This window comes from Orcinus orca, chromosome X (assembly GCF_937001465.1).
Source record: "Orcinus orca chromosome X, mOrcOrc1.1, whole genome shotgun sequence".
NCBI lineage: Eukaryota > Metazoa > Chordata > Mammalia > Artiodactyla > Delphinidae > Orcinus > Orcinus orca.
The window spans coordinates 123,939,421-123,958,434 of NC_064580.1; the positions used below are offsets into that span (position 1 = coordinate 123,939,421).

General features: G+C 38.5%; 1 pseudogene; it reads right to left on the reverse strand.

Moving 5' to 3' along the window:
* Positions 1-2,316: 2,316 nt before the first annotated feature.
* Positions 2,317-19,014, reverse strand: part of LOC101280816 (heat shock-related 70 kDa protein 2-like) — a 64,148-nt pseudogene continuing 47,450 nt past the window's right edge.

Below are 19,014 nucleotides of genomic sequence, written 5' to 3' on the forward strand. Positions count from 1 at the left end.
CTATCATGAAATTTACCCAAAGAATAAAAGAGGATTAGAATATACATGTTGATGATTTGAGCATGAATATTAGTGACACTTTTGGGTACCAAAATGTTCTGTATTAATTCAAACACTGGAATACCTGTTACATACAAGACATGATGTTCAGAACTATGAAGCAGTCTCTTTTCTTGACTGCAAACATGGTTATCTTACTCACTTCTGAATCCTCAACATCTAACTCAGTGCCTGGTACTTCATCCTCACAAGTAAGAATGGATTAACTACATAAGTATGTAAGAGAAGTGAAAACAAAATGAGCGGGGACTATTCCCTTGAATACTCAAGAGTGTCTGTGTAGGCCCCCAGAGAATGTTGTAATGGTTAGTGTGATGTGCCCAGTTACCTAATCTAACACTAACCTAAGTGTTGCTATGGAGGTATTTTGTAGCTGTGGTTAACATCTACGATGAGTAGACTTAAATAAAGGAGTCTATCCTCAATAATATAGGTGGGCCTCACCTAATAAGTTGAAAGGTCTTAAGAGTAAAACTGAGGCTTCCATTAAGAAGAAGAAATTCTGCCTCAAGATTCCAGGCTGAGTTTCAGATTTCAGGTTTGCCAGCCCCCACAATTGCATAAGCTAATTCCTTGAAATATACCAAAGTGAATCAGCCATATGCATAACTAACTATGTCCCCATATCCCCTCCCTCTTGAGCCTCCCTCCCACCCTCCCTATCCCATCCCTCTAGGTGGTCACAAAGCACCGAGCTCCCTGTGTTATGCAGCTGCTTCCCACTAGTTATTTTACATTTGGTAGTGTATATGTGTCCGTGCCACTCTCTCACTTCATCCCAGCTTACCCTTCCCCCTCCCGTGTCCTCATCCTCAAGTTCATTCTCTATGTCTGCATCTTTATTCCTGTCCTGCCCCTAGGTTCTTCAGAACCATTTGTTTTTTTATTCCATATATATGTGTTAGCATACGGTATTTGTTTTTCTCTTTCTGACTTACTTCACTCTGTATGACAGACTCAAGGTCTATCCACCTCATTACAAATAACTCAATTTCGTTTCTTTTCATGGCTGAGTAATATTCCATTGTATATATGTGCCACATATGATGTCTTCTTTCATGGTATGTCCCCTCTTCTCAAAGGCACTTCACTCTTCAGAAGGCCTCCTTGGTACCTCCTGATGGAATTTGTTCTCAACTTATAGGAAGTGACAAGGGCTCAATACTCTTTATTAACTAGGAGTTCAGTGAACACAATGTTTATAATGTAAAACCAACAATGATATTGACACAGTTGTCCTCCTTCTCTGGCTTTCCTGAAGCCAGTGTTAAGGCAACTTTCCATCTCAGAAGTCGGTCCATCAAGTGTATGGGGAAGAGACTAAGTGGGGAGGTCAGGCAGCCCCAAAACGCAAGCAGGCCATTATGAGTCACAATGACAATAATCTACGTCACGCTGAATCCCATGTAATTCTACAGAGTTGGCCTGAATGCTGAAAACAACAATTCTTCTCCCTTAGGTCTCGACCTACCCTTAAGAACGACAGTAAAACTATGGTACCATAACTGTGATACACAAAGAGATATTTCTTTTCTAAAACTCACAAATACTATAAGATTCAGTGATAAGTTGTGATTCCAACCAGTTTCATGGAAATTGTGTTGAGTTCATGAAGGGTGAGAAACAGATCTCACCAGTGGGTTATGAAGCCCTTTTGAAGAAATACACAGAAAATGTGACTACAAGTAGTAAACTCTATTGTAGTACACAGATGAGTAGGGCACAGTGTTTATACAAGTTTACAGTCACAATATTTGCTCATAAGTGGTCATTGTTATTAAAGTGGTGATACTGTGATATGGTAATACAACCTCTTCCTTACTACCAAAGTTAAGTGTTTAAATATTTTATAAGTGCTAATTCCCAAACTAGTCACCAGACACAAACTGCAGGTGTGAAAATATGTGATGAAGTTCATAACCTACAAGATGTAGAAGCATTAATATTAAAATGTTGAATAAACTTACAAATATTGATCATTAAGTTTTGAATCTGTCCTTTTTCAAACATACACACTGATGCTGCAAACTAAGCATGAAATATTGAAACTGTATAAATGACTGTGGAGACCAGAAAAGTTTCTCCAAAGAATGACTGTTAGCCCACTTCCCTGATACTAACCCGAGGCTCGGCTGAGCTGGAGAAGCCCCAGCGGCCAGATCCCACTGCGGAGCGAAGCCCGCTTACACTCACACTCAGCTCTGGTTACATTTGAGGCAGTTTAACAGTTCCTGGCACTTTCCAGGAACCTTCCTTTTATCTTCTGGACTGAAATGGAGTCATATGCCCGCATATGCCACTGAAGGTGCAGAATTCTGCGGTGCTTCTGGCCGCTACCCGATCTTTATTGACTTCCCCTTCTACTCCATCGTTTTCTGCTTCTTTTACAATCTGGTCAGTATCATCTTTACTGAAACAGCCTTCGTCATTAGTAATGTGCATTTTGTTCTTCCTGCCAGCATTTTTGTCTGCAGCAGGTACCCTGAGGATGGTATTGGTGACCTGTCAAAGGTCACCTGGATGTCAGGAACACCACAGTAAGCTAGAGGATCCCAGAAAGTACGAACTTGCCGAGCAGTTTCTTTTCGTTAAAGCCCTTTCTCCCTCATACACTTTTGCTAAGACAGTGGTCTTGTTGTCAAAGTAAGCTGGGAACATCTGGGTCTGCTTTGGAGGTATTGAGGTGTTTCTCTTGATAAGGGATGTCACATCCTCCCTGCTGTCTCAGTGCCTGTTGGGAAATGGGTAACATCAACGAGCTTCTCTGCACATACCCTGATTTGTCGCCTGTGAGAAGAGCTGCCTGTGCAGCTGCGCCACACACCGCGGCCTCATCATGGTGGGTGGTCTTGTTGAGCTCCTCTCCATTCAAGACATCTTTCAGCAATTTCTGGAACTTTGGGATACAAGTGGAATCACCCACTAGCACAGTTCCATTAACCTGGCTCTTGTCAAGTTGGACATCCTTCAGAGATTTCTGTACGTGCTTCAAGGTACCACGGAGGAGATAAGCACTGAGCTGCTCAAAGTGGGCTCAGGAAATGGAAGGGTAGAAATCCACACCCTTAGAGAACCAGTCAATTTCAAACCCGGGGTGAGCAAAGAAGTTCAAAATGCATGTTGCCTTCTTACACGCAGCCTCGGCCTGCTTGCTGGGGGCTGTATGCTTCTTGCACTTGCATTTGAAGTCATCAACCAGGTGATTCACCAGTTATCAAAATTTTCCCCAGCCAGATGTGTCACCAGCTGTGGAGTTTCCTTCAAAGATGCCATCCTGGATGTTTAGGATAGATACATCAAAGGTGCCATTACCTAAGTCAAAGATCAGCACGTTTCTCTTTTTTAAAGCTTCAGGTGTTTGGGGATTTTTTTTTTTAAATCCAAGCCTTGGAGTATGGTGCTGCAATAAATAAGCTCATTAATGATTCCCAGGATATTAAGATCGCTGATGATCCCTGCATCCTTGGTGGCCTGACACTGTGAATCATTTAAGTAGGTCGGAACAGTAATTACTGCATTTCTACTTTTTTTCCCCTAAATAGGCTTCAGCAAATTCTTTCATCTTGCTTAGAACCATGAAAGAGATCTCCTCTAGGGGAAAAAATATTATTTCCTTTATATTGTACAATGACTTTGGGCTTTCCCTTTCCACAAATCACTTGGAAAGGCCAGTGCTTCCTTCTGACTGAACTGCGGCATCATCAAACTTGCATCCAATCAGCTTCTTGGCATCAAAGATGGTACAGGTGAGGTTCATTGCCTCTTGATTCCTGGCAACCTCATCTATGAGGTGTTCACTTTGTGAGAGCGACTTGGACTGGTACATTTGCCATGGTGATTGGCAATGATCTCTACTTTTCCATGCTGGAAGACCCCTACTCGCGAATAAGCAGTACCCAGTTCAATACCAAAGGGAGACGTCTTGAGTAAAGAAAGAGAAGGGGGTAAGTGAGGCTGAAATAGTTTAAAAGAAATCAGTGTCAACTATAGCCTCTTGCAATGAACCTCTCCATGAGACTATATCCTCTATTTTCTCCAGCACCTCCTGTCTGCTGTATTGCGGTCCTTATGTGGGTCAAACTCAAATATAAATGCATTCAGTTTTATAATTCATTCAGATGGTAATGTGTTCCACTTGTCTTCTATTGTTTGCAGCCCTCCCCTGCATTTGTCAATAGATGCCTGATTACAAGATGACCACCAGAATTCTGAGGATGATATCAAGCCATCAGTGGCAACCAACAAGGCTTCAAAAGCCCTTGGAGCCATTTTGGTGTCTCTCGTGCCCAAATTTAATTTGTTTCTAGGTCCAGTCAATTTTTCCTCTTTGCATGTGTCCTGTCCCACTGCCACCACTGTGGTTCAAATTTTTATTACTTCATCTCTAGATTATCACAGTAGCATTACCACTAGTATTTCTCCTTTCTCTGATTTCATGACTTATGCATCACCATCATTCATCCATCCATCTCTCCATTCAATAAACATCAATTATGTAACTGCCATTTGCTAAACACTGTGTTAGATACTGAAAGTAAAGGGAGAAATTAAATACGGCCGCTATCCTCTAGGAACACCATCACGCTGACCTTTTAAAATTATGCCTTTAATCACACTAACCCTTGCTTAAAAACTTGTTCCCTGTCACCTACCAAATACAATAAATAAAATAAAACACATCCAACTAACCTTTCCAGCTAGTATGGCTTATGGAATCAGACAGACACAGATTCAAGTCCTGACTGTGCCATCTGCAGCTTTGCTAGTTTATTAACGATTAGGCATGCTTTTTAACCACTCTGCTCGTCACTTTCCTTACCTTTAAAGTATACCTCCCATCTTGGCATAGAGTAGGTGCTCATTAAAAGTTCTTCTGACGTTTCTTGTCTTTAAATAACCGGCAACCCTAAAACACAGATTCATCAAGAATCAGAATATAATGGATTCTAGATATAATCAAATAAAGGTCTCTAATTAGACATCTGGGGAAACTGAGGTGCAAGCTGGGAAGCGACTGGCCCTTGGTGACACAGGGATGTGGTGGCAGATGGAGATCTGGTAGCTGGTCCTCATGACTCCCCATCAAAGCACTAAATGGAAGCAGCCAGGAAACTTAAGGGCAGGAAGGCAAGGGCCACTCCCAACCAGAAGAATATTTCACTTGATGATCCAGATCGCAAATATGTAGCAACATTCTCAGTTTACAGGGAAAAGCTATTTTTATTTTTCTCCAAATGGCAATGTAGAAGTTGGTGATAAATCTGAAAAATGGCAAGCACAGCAAATACTTAACTCTAGGACATTAAGGTAAGTCATAGAGCAGTGTCTTCAGTGGAGGGAAAGATGGATCTGTGATTGTAGGCAGGATGAGAACGGAGGGACATGGAACTAGAGAAGGTTAATCCTGGGCTGGTCTTCAGAAACCACTGGGTCTAAGCCATTTGGATGACGGGTAAGAAAACTGAGACCCAGAGAGGTCAAGGGATGGCCCTAGATTGCACAGATACTTATAGACAGAACTGGGATACCTGACTTTTTAAAATCTTGCAATTGCTTCATTTGATTACACTGGCTACTCAGACAGAAATATTTGCATCACTTAGCATTTGCTGACTACCTCCTATGTGCAGATCACTGATCAGTTGATGAGAAAAGTTGCTAAGTTATACCGGGGCTGAACACAGGTAGAGAGTAGAGGGAAGGAAAGCCGTTGAGTTGTCCATGTATGCAGCCCCTCTAGCTGCACCGGCAGAATATGTGAATGTCTGCAGTCACAGCCAGCCTAGGCAGGATGACTCCCAAAGAGGTTATTACAGCGTCATTTAAAATTAAAATTTAATAAGTTATATTCAACACGAGTTGAAAACTTTCATAAATTTAATGAATCATCTAATTAAATATTGTATATGCAACAGTATGGAGCAGACTGAAAGAAAACCTTAAGAGTTATTTTTATGCTTAAATGCAGTTAGTGAGTAATGCTTTAAAAACAAAACCCTTTTGAATTGCATAAAGCTTTTTTTCTAAAGCAGAAAATGTTTATTTCATAAACCATCCCTTGTTTTCAGGAATTACATGTTTATTTTTTACTTTCAAGGCTAAGTAGTCAGCTAAACTACAGTTTATACCAGCCACCATGTTGTCAGTCCAGACTCAGCGGAGCCCGATTTCCTGCAGAATGATTAGATGGCAATGTTGTCAAGAATTGTGTTGGGTTATGACGCCAAAGTAATCCCATGTTACTGGGCCGGGGGTGGGTGGCGGGAGGGACTACATTTTCTTAATCAGGACATGACACCTAGTTTCATTTATAATCTTTCCTTAATTTGCTTTCCTTATCCTATATTGTGTGGTAAATATATTAGTCTATATTTATTCATTTATATTTATATTATAAAAATATAAGTGTGGTAAATATTTAGTCTCTTTGGGCAGCTGTTAGTGAAATATCTTCTAAGTTAATATGTCAGCTAGCTTTCAGCCCAATATTCAACCTAAAGTGGAAAGCTCAATTTGAAATCTGACAAGTAAGTTGCTACACAAGTTTGGAAGTCTCTAAGCCACAGCAGCCTGGGCTGGGAATACTGCTCTCCAGTCCTCTTTCTTAAGAGCCTTCTACTTCCTCTGGAACTTGGGAGATCCCTAGAGGATTAAACCCCACCTTCCCAAGCGGCATGCTAACTGTGGAACAAATCATCTCCTTCATAGTCCCCACTGCCTGAGAGCGTTTAGTTCAAATGAAAGATTTTCAGACTTCCGAAGAGCAGAAATGGTGAGTGAAAGCCATGAACTATAAGGAATGTTTTATTTCTTCAGCTGGCTGACATGCACACAGGTAGTCACTGTATTATTCCTTTTGCCAGTTGGGTATTTCTTAACTAACAGATCCATCTCTTTGAGGTTCATGGATATAGCCGATTCTCTAAAAAATCATAATTACCATAAGTATTGCATTGGGTAATGTAAGAAATCCATGCAACAAAAACAGATTATTTGTATGCCTTCATCCGGGACCTGTCATTACTCCCTATACTGCCAAGAGTGAATTCTCTCGCGAGACCCACAGGAATTTGCTAATAAATAAGGTTGGATCACCCCCCTCCCGGGGCTAGTCTGGGGCTACAACCCTATAGCATTCATTTCCTGACATTACTTAGTATATACCAGCTGGTCAAGGGTTAACTTTGCTTTTCTTCCAATTTCACTATTCCTCAGTCCTTTATGCAATCCCCCAGCAGCTGTGTTATCCCTAATATAAAAATGATGATTTAGCCTTAGGGATAAAAATCAGGTTAAAGATAATAAATTGCTTCGGAAGATGAGAATAACAGCCTGAAATATATTACAGAAAATTACTGCACCCATTCTGAGTCTGAGGAAGAAAATCAGTTGACTCTTCTCTCCCCTTCCCAGAGCAAAATGTGGCTCTGGAAAAGCTAAGGAATGAAACAGAGGGAGATAATTCATCCAGCTTGATCTAACCAGAAATAGGAAAGGAACCATAGGAGAAAGTCTGATTTGTGAGAACTGTCAGTAAAGAATGTCGAGAGGTTCCAAGAAACCTGCAGGTGTTGCTCCTAAGTCAAATATATGTCAGCTTTTTATGTCTATAATAATGTCATGAATTAAAATGTATTTATGCATATAGACGGTGCATTTGGTTACAACTCAAAAGTGGAATAATACCCCATTGCTTCACATTAATGACTACTCAGAACTGAGAATTCTGAAGCATTATTCTCTAGCATTTGCACAAGGCTTAGGATATGGGAATATCTAAAGCGGTTATGTTGCACTACCCAGCCTCACACATGTACATCTATCCGACTTGCAGAGAGACTTTGCAGGTTCCAAAGACTAAGGCACACATGTCAATTAATAAAAGTAAAATGCGATGAAACATTTCAAAGTACTTTGGAAATGTAAATTGCTATGGAAATGCAATATATTATTGTTGATCTTAATTATAATTTCAGAAGCATCAAGCATACATTTATATACATATGTGCACTTATATACATATATGCACATACATACATATATATGAATATACATATACGTGTGATTAGTCTTAGACACAAACTAAACTGTTAATATATAAAAGAGTGGTCATTGAAAAACTATACTAAAAGTGCAGTATAGCCTATAAGAGCAGAGAAGAAAATGGGATCAGGCAGGGCACATCAAAGGCTTTAACTGTGATGTTTTATTTCTTCAGCTGGGTGGTATGTACACAGGTCAGCACTGTATTATTCCTTTCCCTTAAGTTTGGTATTCGTAAGTAATAGATAATATTATTTTAAAGACAAAGAATGCTCTATTCTAAACCTGCACGGGTATTTGCAAGAGAGAAAAAAATTAAAAGGAAAATATCTGTAACTGCTGTTCAGCTACAGAAGAGGATATAAACACACACTTTCACACAAGCACACCTACTCGTGTGTGCGCGCACACGCACACACACACACACCCCGCCACGTGGTGTAATGGGATCAGAAAAATTGAAATTCTGGCTTTGGCTCCACCACATCTGAGAGGCCTGAGCTTATACAAGTCACTTAACTTTGCTGAGGTTCAGCTGACTTGCCCGAAGATGGGATTTTTAATCTGTAGACAGGGCCACTGTGAAAATTATTAATATCATAATGAATATAATTATTAATATACAGACAAGAGCACTCTGCCAAGTGAAACACCATTATGTCAGAGCACGTGCTGCACCGAACACTCACCTGGAGCCCCAAATCAAAGGAGAAGCTGCCTATGTACACACAGAAGTGAAAGGAAAGTCATATTTGATGTGGTCTTGAGGCAGGAGATAGATGGGGCCCAGGCTGAGCAGCCGGAGTCTGTCCCCTGTGGACAGATACTCCAAGGCGAAGATAATAGTGGGGGCAGAGAGGGAAGCCTGACGTGGGGCTCAGAACCTTCACTCCAGTGGGTGGACTTCTGTGGTATAAGTGTTCTCCAGCCTGTGAGTCACCCACCCCGCGGTTATGGGATTTGATTTTACTGTGACTGCACCCCTCCTACCGTCTCATTGTGGCTTCTCCTTTGTCTTTGGATGTGAGGTATCTTTTTTGGTGAGTTCCAGTGTCTTCCTGTCGATGATTGTCCAGCAGTTAGTTGTGATTCTGGTGTTCTCGCAAGAGGGAGTGAGAGCACGTCCTTCTACTCCGCCATCTTGAACCAATTTCCTCTACTGGATTTAAATGAACATTGAAGAACACTCGTACTGGAAAGACTGGAAGGAAATATAACAAAATGTTAACCATGGTTAACTCTGAATTATAATATTATATATTATACGGAAGAAAAACTAATTTTCCTTCTACCATTCTAGGTTCTTGGCTGACACAACCCCTGTAATAAAAGACAGATTAACAAGAGAAAAAGAAGCAGAAGTTTAATAACATGTATCTCTCCTTACACATGGGAGAAACCCAGGAAAAGTTCAAGCCTTCTCCATTGATAAGACTTTCTAGAATTTCAGAGTCACCCTCTTCTTCCTAGTAGAGAGGGACACACCCTTACAAATGGAGATTTCCCTTATAAATGGAAGGTTCCCTTACCAAAGGGTAACCGCTACTACTGATTTTCAGACCTTTTCCTAAATCTGCTAGTTCTTAAAAAATAATCTGCTCAAAATAATCCTTATGCCAAAGAGGCATATTTTGGATTGGGGGTGACATATTCTGCTCCCCTTCAAGGTAATTTTTTGATTTTGCTTCCTTCATATGTTTCTGTCTTCCAAATTTTCTACTGTGAAAATATATTACTATCAAAATCATAAAAATTAAGTATCATTTAAAATACCAATGAAAAATGCTACCAATTACAAAAGCCTTTAAAATTACAAATTACATATCATTAATATGAAAAAGACATCTTAAAATTTGTCACATAAAACTTACAAAATAAGAACGAAACACTTTTGGTATGCCAACATTGGCTTTTATCCTGAACCAACCACTGTTTGTGTGTGTGTGTGTATGTGTGTGTGTGTGTGTGTGTGTGTGTGTGTGTGTGTGTTTAACTAAAAGAAGAGCCTAAAAAATATTAACTAAAAAGTTAATTTTAAAAACTTTGAAAACTGAGAAAATTGAGGATGTTAACATCATAGATTTCCAAGGTAAGTCCAACAAGCAGTATCAGAAAGGGCATCTTAAAATCTGTCTTCTTAAAACTTAAAAAAATAAAGAAACACTGACTTTTGATATATCAACTTTAGCTTTTATCCTGAACCAATCAGTTCCTGAACCAATCAGTATTGTCAAAATCCTAAAGTTAGATGAAGAATTGCTGAAATAGACCAGTATGGATTTTGTAGGTTGTGATACACTTAAAAATTGTTAAAACTCTGGAAGCTGGGAGAAATGTGGGCACATTAATAACTTCATAGTTCGCAAGGTTAGCCCAATTTGCAATTTCATGACCAAGTTTTCTCACAACTAGACATGAACTCACTAAAGGAACACATTAGAGAACTCTCTAATTACTTACTGATCACTAATAAACAAACTTTTAGGTCAACAAGAAAATGTCTTCTTCTAAAGGCATTACAAAGTACTCTTCTCTATTACCTATATTCTCTCTCATGCTCTTAATGTTGATACCTTTAAGAATCTCCAAAAGATCTTAACATTTATGAGGAAGCTAAGGTTTTCAGGATAATAAGAAATTCTTATCATTTCACATAAATGTCAAGTTGGATAAGGACCCAACTTGTTGGTTTACCCCGTTTATCATAATAAATGTAATATCACTTCCAGCAGTGAGGCACAGTACTGCATCCACAATACGATAGGTAACTGGAATTCCTCTGCTCCTTAAATTAGTAAGCAAGTTACAGTGCATATCAATCACGCATAATGAGTCTGAAGCATGGCTTGATTATATTTCATTTGCATAAGAATTTTCTGTAATTTTTTAAAACTGATCATTTTTAATTCAGAATAGATTTAAATGCCACACAACTGCTGTTCTCCTCCTGAAATGCTAAGCCATCTTCTTACATAATACAAAAATGCTAATCAATTTTTTTAATGCAGATCCTAGCTTGTTAATGAGTTTTCACCTTTCTACATGCTGTCAAATCTCATTACACTGTCACCTTTCTAGGGTTCACAATTGGAGTACACATTTATATGGTTCATTTCTGATTGCTACATTATTTCATTGCATTTACAAGGGAAATATCTTTTAAATAATCCTTGGATTGTCCAATTTTAAGGATAATTTGCTCTCTTTGCATTCTGTAGTTTGTAAAACTCCTACCATTAATTTATGGAAATACTGATTCAAACATTCTCTGATAAGCCACAAAAGTCTGAAGACTAAAAATGAAACAAACAGGAACCAACATAAATGTAGATCCAGAAGTTAATTACAATGAGATAAAATGTACAAATAAAAATAGCTTATTAAATATAATAATTTAGAAACATGGAATTCATTTGGGAATTATTATTTTAAAATAACGATTCATAAGATATTCAGAGGCTAAGCATTTTCTTGAATTTCATATATATTTCTTACAGTAGTCAAAGATCTTGAAAGATTTTGCTGGGGAGGAGGAAGAAATTTCCCTCTACTCTTCTAGGTTCTTCTGGCTGGTCTAAGAATTAAATTGACATGAGACAGATTAATAAGAAAATCAAAGTTTAACAACATGTATACTTGGGAGAGACCCAGGAGAACTGAGTAACTCGCCAAAATGGCCCAAGCCACCACCTTAAATACCATCTCCAGCTAAAGACAAAAGAAGTTGGGGGTGAGGGAGCCAGTTATGAGAGGTGACCAGGAAAAGCACAGTAAACAAGGGTAAGGTTGTTGTGCAGATTTAAGTCCATGCCTTCTCCACTGATAAATTTCCAGAGGTTTAGTCATTTTCTTCTTGTTATAGAGAGGAAAACACCCTTACGAACAGAGATTTTCCTTGTAAATGTAAATGTTTCTTTCAAAAGGGTGACTCCTACTTGGTTTTCAAAGTTTTTCCCTTGTCTGCTGTTTCTTAGAACTTAACCAGGTTAAAATAATTAATATCCCAAAGAGACAAATTTTGGGGTGCCAAATTCTGCTCCCCTACAATCTCCATGTGAATTTCATTGAAATCTTTTAATAGAACACTTTCAAGAGTGCATCTTAGAAACCAAGACAAGGGGTGAGACAAGTGACTCGTTTTTAAAACACACTATATACTGGCAATAACTTTTTAAAAATGTTTAATAGGAAAGGAAAAAAGAATAGGTTATATGGGAGAAGCAAGCACTTGGTAGGAAAAAAATGAATTTAACTTGCTAAGTCAACTCTTAGATGCAAGTCCCTAAGCAATGCCAAGCATCAACGCACCGGCTAGAGGTAACGGTTCCTGATAGATCTCATTACTACACATTGAATGTTCTATTCTTTGCAAGGAATATATATATATATATATATATATATATATATATATATATATATATTCTCCACCAAGGTAAATTTCTTTCCCTCTAAATAAACTGTGAAATTTCCATGGAGAAAAAGCTGCATGGTAAAAGGATTTACGGAATCATCCTGAGGCATTTTTCCCATCCGTAAATTCCAAGTTTAGTTGGCACCAAGAATATACATTTGTTTAGGGAAAAAAAAAATTCTCTTGTTCACTTCAAGTGCACAACTAATTCCTAAAACCTATTGATTCACTTTTATTCATTCATCATATACAGCTTCTAAAAACAGAATATGTAATATTCTTTGAAAAGGAGCTTATATAAAATTTTAATAAGCTGTTCCACATTTCAAAAATCACAAGATTACTGTCATTTCCTAGACAAGACATTTATCCTTAGTTCAGGATCCAAAATCACTTGTTTAATTTAGCACATGCAGCAAAGACAAACCAGCTCTGTTGCCTTCCCTAAAGAGCAATGTTGCTTGCCATTAAAATAGAATTTAAATAAATGACCATTGAGGCATTCGTTTGATAGTGGGGTTATAGGTGATTTTCAACAATAAGCCTGCTGAAAATCTGGAAAACAAACTAAACAGGAAATTTTTAAGAGCAATGACAAATAAAGACTTCACCCAACAGTAAACTAGCGCAAAGCATGGGGAAGGCAACAGACCAGACAGCGAATATGGAGTTTCTGGAGCCCTTAGGCGCTCAAGGGAAGGGCCCTCCCCTAATGACAGTAGACCTGTGGCATCCAAAGTAACTCTATGTCGGAAGACTGCTTCCCATTTCAGGACAGCAAGTGATGAGGCCATACGGACCATTACAAAGTAAAAGCCTCTTCTCCTCCAGATTAGCCAAAATAGCACAAACAAAATCCAACCTCGAGGTAAAGGTAAAGAAAAGACAAGGGGCTCTGAAAGCCCAAATCGCGAGATCTAGAGGTTAGCCGAATAAATTATAAATTCAATTTCAGAGTAGAGGAAACAAATGGTTAAACACTCCCCTGCATCGCAAAGGTAAAATCACTAAACTCCAGGGCAGTGGTCAATTTCACCCCCTCTGCCTTGCCTCTCCCATTCCATTCTGAATGTTCTAGAGCCTCTGCAGCGTCCTGCCCCACTGCCTCTCTGACCTGACTCCGGGAAGTTTGACATCTGGCCCCGCTCTCGGCTCCAGGCTCTGGGTGTCCTGGCTCCGGGGTCCCAGCTCTCGGCCTTGGACCCCTACTCATGTCACCACGTGGCAGGTGCACACCAGCCGCTTGTAGATTCCTGTGTTCTGCCAGTGTCAGTATCTGCGCCTGCACTGTTTCCCAAATCTGCCTCAGTCCCGCCTTCCATTCTCCCACGTGGCTCATATGCTCACAATTCAGCCAACTCTAAAAAATGTTATGATTTGTGTATTTTCTCATTCTCGTTTTTCATGTTTCATTTCGTCGAACTTCTCATTCTTTTATGTTTGTCCCATTTTTCTTCCATTGTAGTTTCTCATTCTTGCGCCTATTCTTTTATTATCTTCTCACTGCCAGGCTTCTTACTTTACTTCATCTTCTACTCATTTCCTCATTTTTACCGCCATAAATGTCCTTGTCCTTTATTTCACTTTCCTCTCATGTTTAATCTCATATTTTCAGCATATTCTCTACATTTGTATTATTCTCTCACATTTTTTTCATTCTCAAATTTCATTTTAGTGTCTCATCTTTTCCATATTAAACTTCTTCTCCTATTCTTTCATTTTCACATATTATCTTTTGCCCTTTCTCATGTTTATAAATTTCTGTTTTCTCAAAGTCTTGTTTTTTCACTCCCTCTTACTTTCTACAGTATCACAGATTATACTTTATTCCTTGATTTATTTTCTATTTTCTCCTTCCTTGCTTTATGTTCCTTTACTAACTTCCATTCTCTCCCTATTTTTACTCACATTCTCTCCCATATTCTTTTCCATCACTTTTCCCTCACATACATTTTCACAGTTTTCTCTGCCACACTTCTCCCTCTCATTTTTAAAAATCATTATTAAGTCTAACAGAGTTAAGTAAGAAAAGGTTTCCTCTAGTGCTCAGATACCTGCTGGTAGGTAAACTTACCAGTTAGTGGTCCATGCAGGTGAATGGTGAAACCAAGGCTGTGCAAGTCCAGATGAAATGAGGGTGAAGACTAGCCCATCTAGGGACAATAACTATGTTTTATACTAGGGTGTGGCCTAGCAAGAGCCTCTCATTAGTTGTCCACAATCACACCACTCAGTTACAGAAATTTCTGGAAACACCAAGGGGCCAAGGAAGTCTCACTTCAAAGTTCTTAACCAATCCTTCTTTAGGCACATTGTTTCCTCACAGGACATACTAATCTCACTGAGGCTTGTCATTTTCCGATTATAGGACAATTATTAGCCCCAACTCTCTCCCTGTACATCCAGTTGAAAAATCCACACAGATGGGAAAATAGAAATATACTGCTTGGGGATGGGAAATAATTGCAAGCATCCTTTAAGCCACGGGAGTAACTAAACGTAGAAAGAAAAGTTTAAAACAGAGCCCTTAGATACATACAATTCAAATTACAAGAACCAGGTGAGGGGAAAAGAATGAGCAAACAGATCCTGAAAAAATAAGCTGAAGGATCTCATGAGAAGAAAGTTTCAGAAGTATCACCGTTTTAGATATAATAAAGAGAACATAGGGTTTAGACTCAATTCTATGTTTGACCACAAGGAAGACAAAATATTCAAAGCAGGGTTTGAGTGAGGTCAAAGAATAGAGGCCACAAAAAGCGAAATTCAAATAGAAGAATAGACCCGGCACAGCTTCATCTTTACGCTTAATTGTATGAACCAGCAAAGTGTAACTGGGAAGATCAGTCTGCCTGCCCAGTGTCAAATAGGAACAAACCTGGACTTAGCTAAGGAGAAACTTTATTCGAAAAGACTGTTACAATAAGGAGAAGACTCCAACCTCAGGATCTGCAAGCGCCTCAAAATCAAACAGAGAAAGGCTTTTCTTACATGTGAAGGGGGAAGCAGGGCTAGCAGGAACTCTGTGGGAGAGAGGGGCACATGGTGGGAGTGAGCAGCTTGGTAAAATCAGAGCTCTTCAACAGGAAGTGTTTCTCTGTGTGGTCAACCGGTTCTCCATTCTTGGAATGAACTGTCAAGGGGGATATTATGCACCTTGGTGCTTGCTTAAGCTTCAGGTGACCCAAATGTCAGGGGCCTGTGAGGAGGACAGAAGCCTGACTAAAGTTTTGTCAAGCCAAGTCAGAGGGTAAATAATGGACAGTGGGGGGGGACTTGGTCACCAGTAAGTTAACAGTCCTACCTGGAAGTCTCTCCTGGCAAACCAGTTGTGAGCAGAGTACTTAGGCGAACCACTCCATTTTCAATATTTATTTCTATTGCAGTCCACAAATATTTTTGGAATCTATTCTCTAGCAAAGCTGTGTCTTATTTGTTTTTCTGTTCCAGTCACCTATGGAAATTGAGATTAAGGTACCCAATAAAATACACAAATGGAAACAGCATTAATGATTAGAAAGGCCAAATCTGTTACATTGCAGATGACAAAAAGGAGGCCTAGAACTGAACTGTAGGTAATCGTAATCCTCAAACACACACACACAAGCACACACACACACATACACTCACACTCACATACACATTTGATTATATCTCTGAAAAACTATCTTGGTCACTGAGAATGGATCTCCATTTGATGAAGAAAAAGCATTTTGGCCTGGCTGTATAGTTATATTTAATTTAACTTTGCTTATACATTTTATTTGAATTATTTCCGAAAATGTAAAGTCAATCTTTCTATCTTGGGACATATATACCCACAAGAAAAAATATATTACTCTTTTTTCCCAGTACAGAAAATTACATTAGAGAAAGTCCAGGAAAATAGCAGGAGAACAGTAAATCATGCTGAGGTCAGAGTTGTTCTGGGTTTTAATTAGTCATAATATAACACAATCAAAGAATAATTTGCTGTTACTCTCATTTTAACAAGATAGTTTTTCATAATGAATAGTGCTCAATAATAACCTAAGGTGAATATGCTCAGATGAATTTGTTTTGCTATTAATATTTATCCAAGGATACTGCAGAATTCACACTTTCCACATCTGCAACCTGAAGTGAACAGAAAGGAGTAGCAGGCAAGATAAGATGATGAATTAGGTAGAAAACAATCAAATCTAAAAGGAGACATTAGCTGTGATTAAACATATTATTTGCTATGCCTATTTCAGTGAAAAACAAGAATTCAGGAAACTGTAACATCTATTTATAACATGAAATATGGGAAAAGGTATGATAAAAGTAATATGTCATTGAAACCTGCCACTAGTATGGTCTCTTGCCTGTTTATCTTTTATTTGGTTTACATTTTCATACTCTTAGAAACCATTTATTTCTAGAGCTTCTAGTGATATTATACTACATTATACATATGGTGATCTAGATGTCAGGATTGAATGAATATAAAATAGCTATTCCAAAGGTGTATGAATATGGCAAAAAGCAAACTCATCTCCTTATAGCAAAGAGCAATTGCCTAGAGATAAGATAACATTGCTGACTACGGACAATAAATAATAAGATAGAAATCACAATGGAATAATAAAATGCACCATTTTAACCATCAAACGTGTATTACCCTTAATGGGCGCCATATGTTGAGGATTTACAACTATTCTTTTCATAACTACATTTTAAAAATAAGGAATGTGTTTCAGACTTGTAAGGGAGACGTCATGTTGTATTTTCACTCTAATGCCCCCTCCTACCACCACTACTATAACTTAACAAGGTTAAACCAGAAAAGTATACACTTTCCCTTTGATTAAAGACCTTTTGGCAAATAGATAAATACATACATATATTTGTACACACACACACGCACATATATATATACATACACACACATAGATTTAGTTTAAAAAGGCAAACAGCAATTTTATGTACACAAATCAATTTAATATTTTTAAGTGATTTAACCATTTAAATAATTCAGAATAAGGTTAAAAATCTTTTTTTTTTTAAATATAGCTACCACCGTGTGTATATTAAAGGTGAAGGAAGAAGTGAGCACCAGACAGTAAGAATATATGCCTTTTAGAGCCAGAAGATTTGAGTTCGAGTCCTGGCTTCTAAATGACTCTCTGCAAAGAAGTGAATCTCTCTGAGCCTCACTTCATCCAACTGGAAAATGGAACTTATACCTGCCAGTATAATAAGAATCCAATGAGATAACATGTGAAAAAATGCTTGAAACTAAAGATCAATATAAATGGGAAAACATTTAGCTTCCCTAGCTACCTTCTCCACATGCCCCTCAGTGGACTGATTGGTCAGGCCTACAAGGAAGAATGTGGGGTTTTAGGTGTGAAACTGTGATTCTATATTTTTTTTTTTTTACAGCTCCAAAGGTTCTCAGTTTCCTTAGGTCTCAATGATGTAGATGAAAGTGCCTAGTTTTTGGATCCAGACCCCTGGGTTGGAATCCCAGCTACACCTCTTTTCATGAGAATGTGATCATGTGTCACTTCAGCTTTCTGAGCTGCAAGTTACTTATTAATATGGTGATACAAATGGTACCTACTTCCCAGACTTGTTTGACGATTGCATGAGATAAGGCTGCTTAATTCCTAGCACCGTATTTGGCATATAGTGGGCACTCAACAAAAAGTAGTGATGTTATCAATATTGATATTTATTGCCCTCATTTGACAAGTATGCTTCCTGCTCTAAATGGCAAGATTCAAGCCCCAGGCATTTTTGCCTGAGATGTTTTTACAATGAATACTACTCAATCCAAGCTAAGGTGCATGTGCTCAGGAGAATCTGTTTTGATATTAACATTTATCAGAGGATACTGTAGGATTCACACTTTCTCCATCTCGTGGGGATTTCTCTGCTTCAGATCCTTTTTTCTTCGACTGCCACTTATAATAAGGAATTTTTTCATATCTCAGTGACCAGTATTACAGATAGGTGTCACACCAGTGAACTTATATATAAACAAAACAGTACGTTTAAGGGTGAGGTTTCCAAGCAACCCCTAAATGAAACCGATATTTGAATAACAACATAGTAGCATCCTCAACTAATGTTAACTTGATGACCCAGCATTCTAACCCTAGTGATGAAAGTCCTCACCAGGGATTAGTGATTACCTATGACCTTGAATCAGCCAACTTGCAGTAGTGGAAATTTGCATTTTCAGACTCCCTGTTCTCTAACCAACTGCTTGCTTCCCTAAAATGGACTAGAGAAGAAAGAAGAACTTGTCACATTCATTTTTGGGGAAGCAGTGATTTGGAAGCCACTTGATTTGAGGACTGTATTTATTCACTCCTCTGTCTCCACTTAACTGCTAGCGAAGGCTTTATCCCACAAATCATCTCAGATAATTTCTAGGGCTTTTAGTATCTATTTCACAAACTTAATAATTATGGGGGAACAACATAAATTTTGAATAGATGTTGATGAGTAAAAATACCATGAAAACAAAA